This window comes from Carex rostrata, chromosome 23 (genome assembly GCF_964058835.1).
Source record: "Carex rostrata chromosome 23, lpCarRost1.2, whole genome shotgun sequence".
Taxonomy (NCBI): Eukaryota; Viridiplantae; Streptophyta; class Magnoliopsida; order Poales; family Cyperaceae; genus Carex; species Carex rostrata.
Genome location: NC_135940.1, coordinates 218161 through 225527, shown reverse-complemented (window position 1 = coordinate 225527; position 7367 = coordinate 218161). Strand labels below are relative to the sequence as shown.

Here is a 7367-nt window from a genome sequence, read left to right as displayed (position 1 = left end):
AGTGCACCTTGAATTTGAATGATTCAAGGACATTGCCGAGTAAATGAAGTGTACCTGCCAGTATTTTTCATAAATAATAATAATAATAATAATAATAATAATAATAATAATAATAATAATAATAATAATAATAATAATAATAATAATAATAATAATAATAATAATAATAATAATAATAATAATAATAATAATAATAATAATAATAATAATAATAATAATAATAATAATAATAATAATAATAATAATAATAATAATAATAATAATAATAATAATAATAATAATAATAATAATAATAATAATAATAATAATAATAATAATAATAATAATAATAATAATAATAATAATAATAATAATAATAATAATAATAATAATAATAATAATAATAATAATAATAATAATAATAATAATAATAATAATAATAATAATAATAATAATAATAATAATAATAATAATAATAATAATAATAATAATAATAATAATAATAATAATAATAATAATAATAATAATAATAATAATAATAATAATAATAATAATAATAATAATAATAATAATAATAATAATAATAATAATAATAATAATAATAATAATAATAATAATAATAATAATAATAATAATAATAATAATAATAATAATAATAATAATAATAATAATAATAATAATAATAATAATAATAATAATAATAATAATAATAATAATAATAATAATAATAATAATAATAATAATAATAATAATAATAATAATAATAATAATAATAATAATAATAATAATAATAATAATAATAATAATAATAAGCAGCAGCAGCAGCTATTTGTTAGAGAATTATCTCCTTGCTATTTTCTTAAAAATTGCAAAAGAAAAGTGCACCTGGAATTTCAAGTGAATGAATCAAAATATGACACTTCAGTCGATCAGAATATCCCCTGTACTTTTTTTTTTTTTTTTTGAAGAAGAAATAATATACCTCTTATTAAAAGAAGTCGTTCAGTACTTTTTGAATCAAGAAATATGCGACAATTTTTATAAAAGCTTTAGATTTAATTTACATTTACAAATACATACATGCACTCAGTGTTCATTAAAATAGGTTACCTTTTAGAATGCTAATATGTAAAAGGTGCTTAGTGCTTACAGTAACAAAGTAATTTTATGGTTTCTTCACCTCATTTCAACTAGGAAAGAAATTATTTTACAATATTACTATATATCTTCATATTATTTCAAGTAAAGTTGAATTAAATAATATTATAGATTTGTTGTTGGATATATAGATAATATCAATTAAATTTCATACAATTTAAGTATTGTACGGTGGTTTTAGGAGCCAAGATTATTGTTGTAGCTAACTTTTGAGCTACGAATCAAAAGTCTAATCTTACATATTTCAACTTAATTTAATCTTATCTTCTGATTTGAAGGACCTGATAGGTTCCACTACGGTTTTCATGGAGGTTATACAGGATTCAACCCATATGCGTGGACCAGGGATAGCTTTGATGGATGACGTGTCTGATTACAGCTCCTCCATATTCTCTGCCAATTTATAGGCGTACAGGGTCTTTTTTTACTATTGGCATGTCTATAGTGTTTGTGGTGTTGTTATAGCTTGTTACTTTGTTGATTACTTGTTTTGGTTATGCTAAGTTGTAATAGGTTTATATGTGTTATTTTGTTTTGTTGATGTATCGATCTTGTCCGATTGGTACTAATTGGATATTGTATGATTTTCTAATATATGAAAATCTGTGGCTAAGTCACTTCTTTCAAAAAAAAAAAAAGTATTGTACGATGGTGTCAATAACAGTTAATTTTAAATCGATAAAAAAAATTCAAATGACTTAACAATAAAAATTGCTCCAAATCTCATTAATTCAATCTTATCGATATGATCAGGAGCTAGACTAGAAAGTCTTAATTGTGGGGGGACTCAAAATTAAACTCCATCATCACAAAATAAAACTCTAACCACTAACTAGACTACAAATAAACATGTAATATTTATGAGAGTGAGCTGGACTATATAAAATATTCTAAAAATATAAAATTGAATTAAAGAATGGAGGTGAATAGTATAAAATTTCACAAAAATATGGGGGGTCAATTCCTTGTACCTCTAGCATTTTACTATAATTTATATCAAAGAAGTATATTTTTAGTGCTAGTTTTTGAAAAAAAAAATGAGAATCAATTGATTAAAAGTGTATAGTAGCTCCGTCACTGACTAAAGGTGTATTTTATTGGTGAAATAAGCAATTACTCTAAAAAAGAAGTAACTAAGAAAGATTGGTCAAAAGGTAGAAACTATATAGCATGTAATGATACAATATGTAAAATAAACATATTTTATCTGGTGATTACATAAACATATTTCATACAATACTTTTTAGCTGATGATTATTACTGTATAAGGAAAATATTCAAATCCATTAATGATTACATAAATAAGTATAAGAAAAAGTACGGATACTTAGAATAAAAAAAAAATCATGTATATATTATATTACCTGGCTGAATATAATAAAGTAATAAAGAAATGTAAGTATATTTTGATGCAAGGAAAAAAAATGTACGGTGCTCTGCTTAGGTAAGAAGTACACTTGAGTTGAGCGCATCAATCAGTTATCAGGCCAGGGCGCTGACTTCCTTAAAAGGGAAAGGAAGTACAGGTACTATCTATTCTATAATCTATAATTTATAAACAAACAATCAACCTTTACAAAAAAAGGTGTAGTGTAGAGTAGTGGAGATGCGGGGGATCGAACCCCGTGCCTCTCGCATGCAAAGCGAGCGCTCTACCATTTGAGCTACATCCCCATTTTGGTAATGACATAGAAATTATTTTAAAGAAAGAAATAAAACTTTCAAACTTAATCATTGGCGCTTTAAGTGAAACTAGGGTCAAATGAACTCTTGGCCCAGCCCATCAGCCCATGTATACAAATCTGCTTAAATCCAAATGAATAATGCGGTTAATTCACTACACTACACTGATAGATAGAGAGAGGAGATCTGTAGAGGATCTGTAGAGACTGAGGAAGAGGAATGAAAGAGAAAGGACATGCATGGGCCAGTTCCTTAATTTATTGAAAGGAAAGTTGTCAGATTTATTTAGAATTGATCCATCGATTTCAGTCGTAAAGCCTCTTTAAGCTGTTCTTTCCTATTTGGGCTTCAATGGTTTACACTGATTAATTTAATTTAATTTAATTTAATTAAGATAGGATCCAACTTCCAAGTAAGATCCACAATTTCATCAAGAACTAATTAATGGTCAAATCATTCATTTTCATTCTACCAAATTATATTATGATGGGATTGATTGTGTGTATCAGTAGGGGAAATGAAAATGAAAGTAGCAGTTTGAATCATATGCAGTTGGAGAATGATGGCTCAGGTTAGCATAGAGTCTGACAGTTGTTGTATGTAGATGTTTGTTTGTATTTTTTTTTACTTTTGTTGTTGTGTACTGATTGATAGCTGCTATCAATCTATCAAAAAATATATATATATATATATATATAATTCAATTCAATAGAAAAGAAAGGATTTTGTATCAATTTGGAATTGAATTTTATTAATTGGAAGGTGTAAACAAAATAAAAGAATTCAATATTCAACAGCTAAGATCAATAGATTCTCAATTTCAAAAAAAACAAAAAAAGATCAATAGATTCTTCCACGATAACGATAACTAGGCAATAGATCAGTGAAAAAGTAAACAACAAAGAGGGTAAGCCACGTCATTTCACTTCGGTGAAATTATTTCTTGCCAAATGTCATCAATTTTCTCATAATTTCATTGAAGAAAATATGCCCTCTCAAATCCTATCGAATCAAATCAATTCTATTTGAAACTTATGTTCCAATCAGGTCACAAGGAGGGAGGAATTCAGATTCTGATAATCGCTTTGTATCGTATTATTTGAATTTTTTTTTCTAAATGTAAAATTCATGACACTTTATAAATTAACAAGAAATTTAACTAACCAATTAATACAATGTCACTTTTAGGATGAATTTTAAATTTGTTTGCGCCATCCAATTTCAATTGGACGGTCTGATTTATTTTGTGTCACTACTCACTACTGCCACTGCCATCACATCTAATTTTTCAATTTGTTTATTGATGAACTTTTCCTAAAATAGAACCTGTCTCTCTTCAAACTAATTCTAAAACAATATTTAATTAGATTTCAAAATCGATGTCACCTAATTAATTCCCTATGAAGTTCCGTTTCTGATCATTGCCAATGCCAGGCAGGTATTTTTCAAACCCACCCAAAAAAGTCACAAAATTATTTGCAACTTTTGTACACCAATTAGTCTATTTTTAAAACCAAGCCAATAGTTGTACGATCAATGTCAATGTCAATGATATAGTATATATAGAGCAGTTAATTAGAAAGAAAAAAAAAAAAAAACATTGGAGCAGTTAATTAATTAGCTTCTTCTTTTCTCTCTCTTTTTAAATAAAGCTTAAAAAGAGGGCTTAGAAAAATAAAGGCTCCAACCCTCCATGGCATTGGCACCTCTTTGTCACATCACATTGCATGTGCAAAGCTGATTTATTGGCTTTTTATGGGCAAATTGGCAAAAGATCCATGGCGGAATTGTTTTGAAAAAAGGATTGCTTGCATAAACTAAGGTTTTCTGTGGCGGAGTAAACGAAGTAAATTCTGTGGCATGTGATTGTGTAATGTCTCAATACTCATTACTACAGTCTACAGTCTACAGACTCTACACACATGAATTCTTTCAGATCCACTGCAATAACTGATCATGTACAATGAGGTCTGAGGCATCATTTTAAATTTTGCACGAATCTCAAAACAAACTTCCAATATTTTAACTAGATTCCGAATGAACTTAATTCCAAGAAATTTAAAATAATATCCGAATAATTTACAAAATTCTTTAAAATAATATTTTAATAATTTAGAAAACTCCATAACCGGTAACCTTTGTCATAAAGACGCAACAATACCTAAAATCATTTTTGAATACTAATGTATTTCAAACTTCAAAATTTACTTTGGTTTGTTCGGTTCGATTCTTAATCGGTTTATAAGTTTAATCGGTTTGATTGGGTTCTATTTTTGAAAACTGAAGAAAAAAATAGTTTACTTATTTTAATTCGGTTTCAACCGAACTGACCGTTTGAACAACCCTAGCTGGAATGCTTTAAACAAATTAATATGTTAAAATGTGGTCGTATATGCATATGCAATTTTTACTACGTATAGTAGTTCTTAAGCAATACAGTATGCTGATGCATATGCAGTAAGATATATAGATATATAGCATATATATGACTTTTGAGAACTTCAATCTAAAATAAGAAAATATATTAAATATTCCCAGTATAATCCTAGTTTTATTCAATGAATAGGATAAGATCTTCAATATATTATAACTACTACGTACATGCTAGTGCCTTATATACGCCGATGCATATATATAGTTTAGCATGATTATATACCGACTGCATTTCAAAATAATTGCTTGGATAAAATTGTCAAATTTATTTTGTTACAGAAAATCTCAGAATAAATTAATTTTCCGTATTTAATTTGTACTGGAAGCTGCCACTGTTCCAGCTAAGCTAAGCTAAGCTAAGCTGATCCAATCTTGATAGTTTTGTCAGACATAAATTAGTCAAACTAGATGCAAAATATTCTGTACTGAGAGAAGAAACAGTGGTCTGGTCACATGACTTGTGAATTTTTAATAGAGATTCTATTACCTAAAAGGTTTTTTGATTTCTAGATGAATGGTCCTTGAATTGTGAGGAAAATATTAGTCAAATCAAAGCATCACATGCTAAGCCACTTTAGTTGATTTAAATAATTAAAAAAATTAACCTATATATGCTAATCAAGTTAATCACTGTTAATAACATGCTCGTCAAAGGCCTATGGTAGATAAAAAAATTAACTAATGTATTCATGGTAATTACTATACATATATATATTCTTGTCCATATATTATACGTTAATATGTGTTTTTTATGCAAGGCACCAAATAAAAACACACTAGCTATTAACTAGAATGACCAAGTAATTGAATTACTATATATGTACCTGTAACAAAATAACATATATAATGTCACAGTTAAATATATAGAAAGTGCTCTCATGTGCAACCAAAGAATCGAAACGAAGTTACACCAAATTGGACATGACGTCCAGTAATTAATATATATAACTATTAACTAGCAAGTTCTCACAGTCACATGTTCTCATTTGCCTACATGTGCTTTCATATTTGTTTTCATTACTGACACCATTAATTGTACTATATATTTTTTCATGCACTCCAATTTACAATTAGTGGCTAGCTACATGTCTACATGCTACAAGTCTACAAATGAAGACTAACTGAACTAACTATATAAGTGCAATCAGCAAATGCATCATTTAACCACCACTAAAGCTTTACTTCTTCCTCCAACAAAAAATTTCACCATGAAATCCTTACATTGTTTTCTCTCAATCCTGTCTGCTTTATTACTTCTTCATCATTGTCTAAGTATCACCTTGCCTCCCTCTTTGAATGGTGTCATAATCAGAGATAAGCTTCGACCAAGAAGAATGCTACAAGTCATAGAAACAAATACCATTGACACAAAGGGCCTTCATGCTTCAGCAAATACAAAGCCTCAGATAGAGGTAGATGCTAGTCTTAGAAAGGCGCCAAAGAGCACTTCTAATCCTAAAGGGAATTAGAGAGAGAGAGCACTTCTCTTAGCTAGATTTGAAGAGATATAGCTCTCTTCTGAAATTTTTTTGTAGTTCATTTAGTTTTACTCTAGTTCTTCTTCTGTCTTTATTTGTTTTTCTCTAGTTAATTTATTCAATGGTCGTAGCAAGCAAGGTTGAAGGATGTTCTCCTTGACTCGTTGTAATTGTTTTGTAGCCTACGAAATGCAGACTAGAAAATGTTCATACCAGTTTTTCATTAGATTTATTTTAATAGTTTTCATTGTGCTAACTCTACTAAGCATTGCCAATTTATTGTTGTATTTGTATATATGTATCCACGTTTTTTTTCCCTTTTAAACCAAGCTCCAATACAATCAATTTTATGCTAATAATTAGATCAGCTTAGCATTTATATAATATAATGGCTCATATTTAGATCACTCGGACTTTCCCTTGGTAACTGGTAATGAAACTAACCGCCACACATCTCTATTTTGATTATATATTATCACGACTGTGCCATGTTCCCGATTATTATTGTATGGAGGTAACGTGGTATTGATAATCCAAAAGCATCTCAATAATACAGTTGCACGGCATGTGCAATTTGGCTTATTTAGTTTCATAAACATATATTATGTATATAGACACATCTAAAAGCAGATACTA

The 7367-nt window shown here is 27.8% G+C and overlaps 1 non-coding gene across 1 annotated transcript; it reads right to left on the bottom strand.

The window, feature by feature from the left end:
- Positions 1–2738: 2738 nt before the first annotated feature.
- On the bottom strand, positions 2739–2811 carry TRNAA-UGC (transfer RNA alanine (anticodon UGC)). Its single transcript has one exon. It is a non-coding gene; the product is annotated as a tRNA-Ala (tRNA).
- Between the last annotated feature and the right edge of the window lie 4556 nt (positions 2812–7367).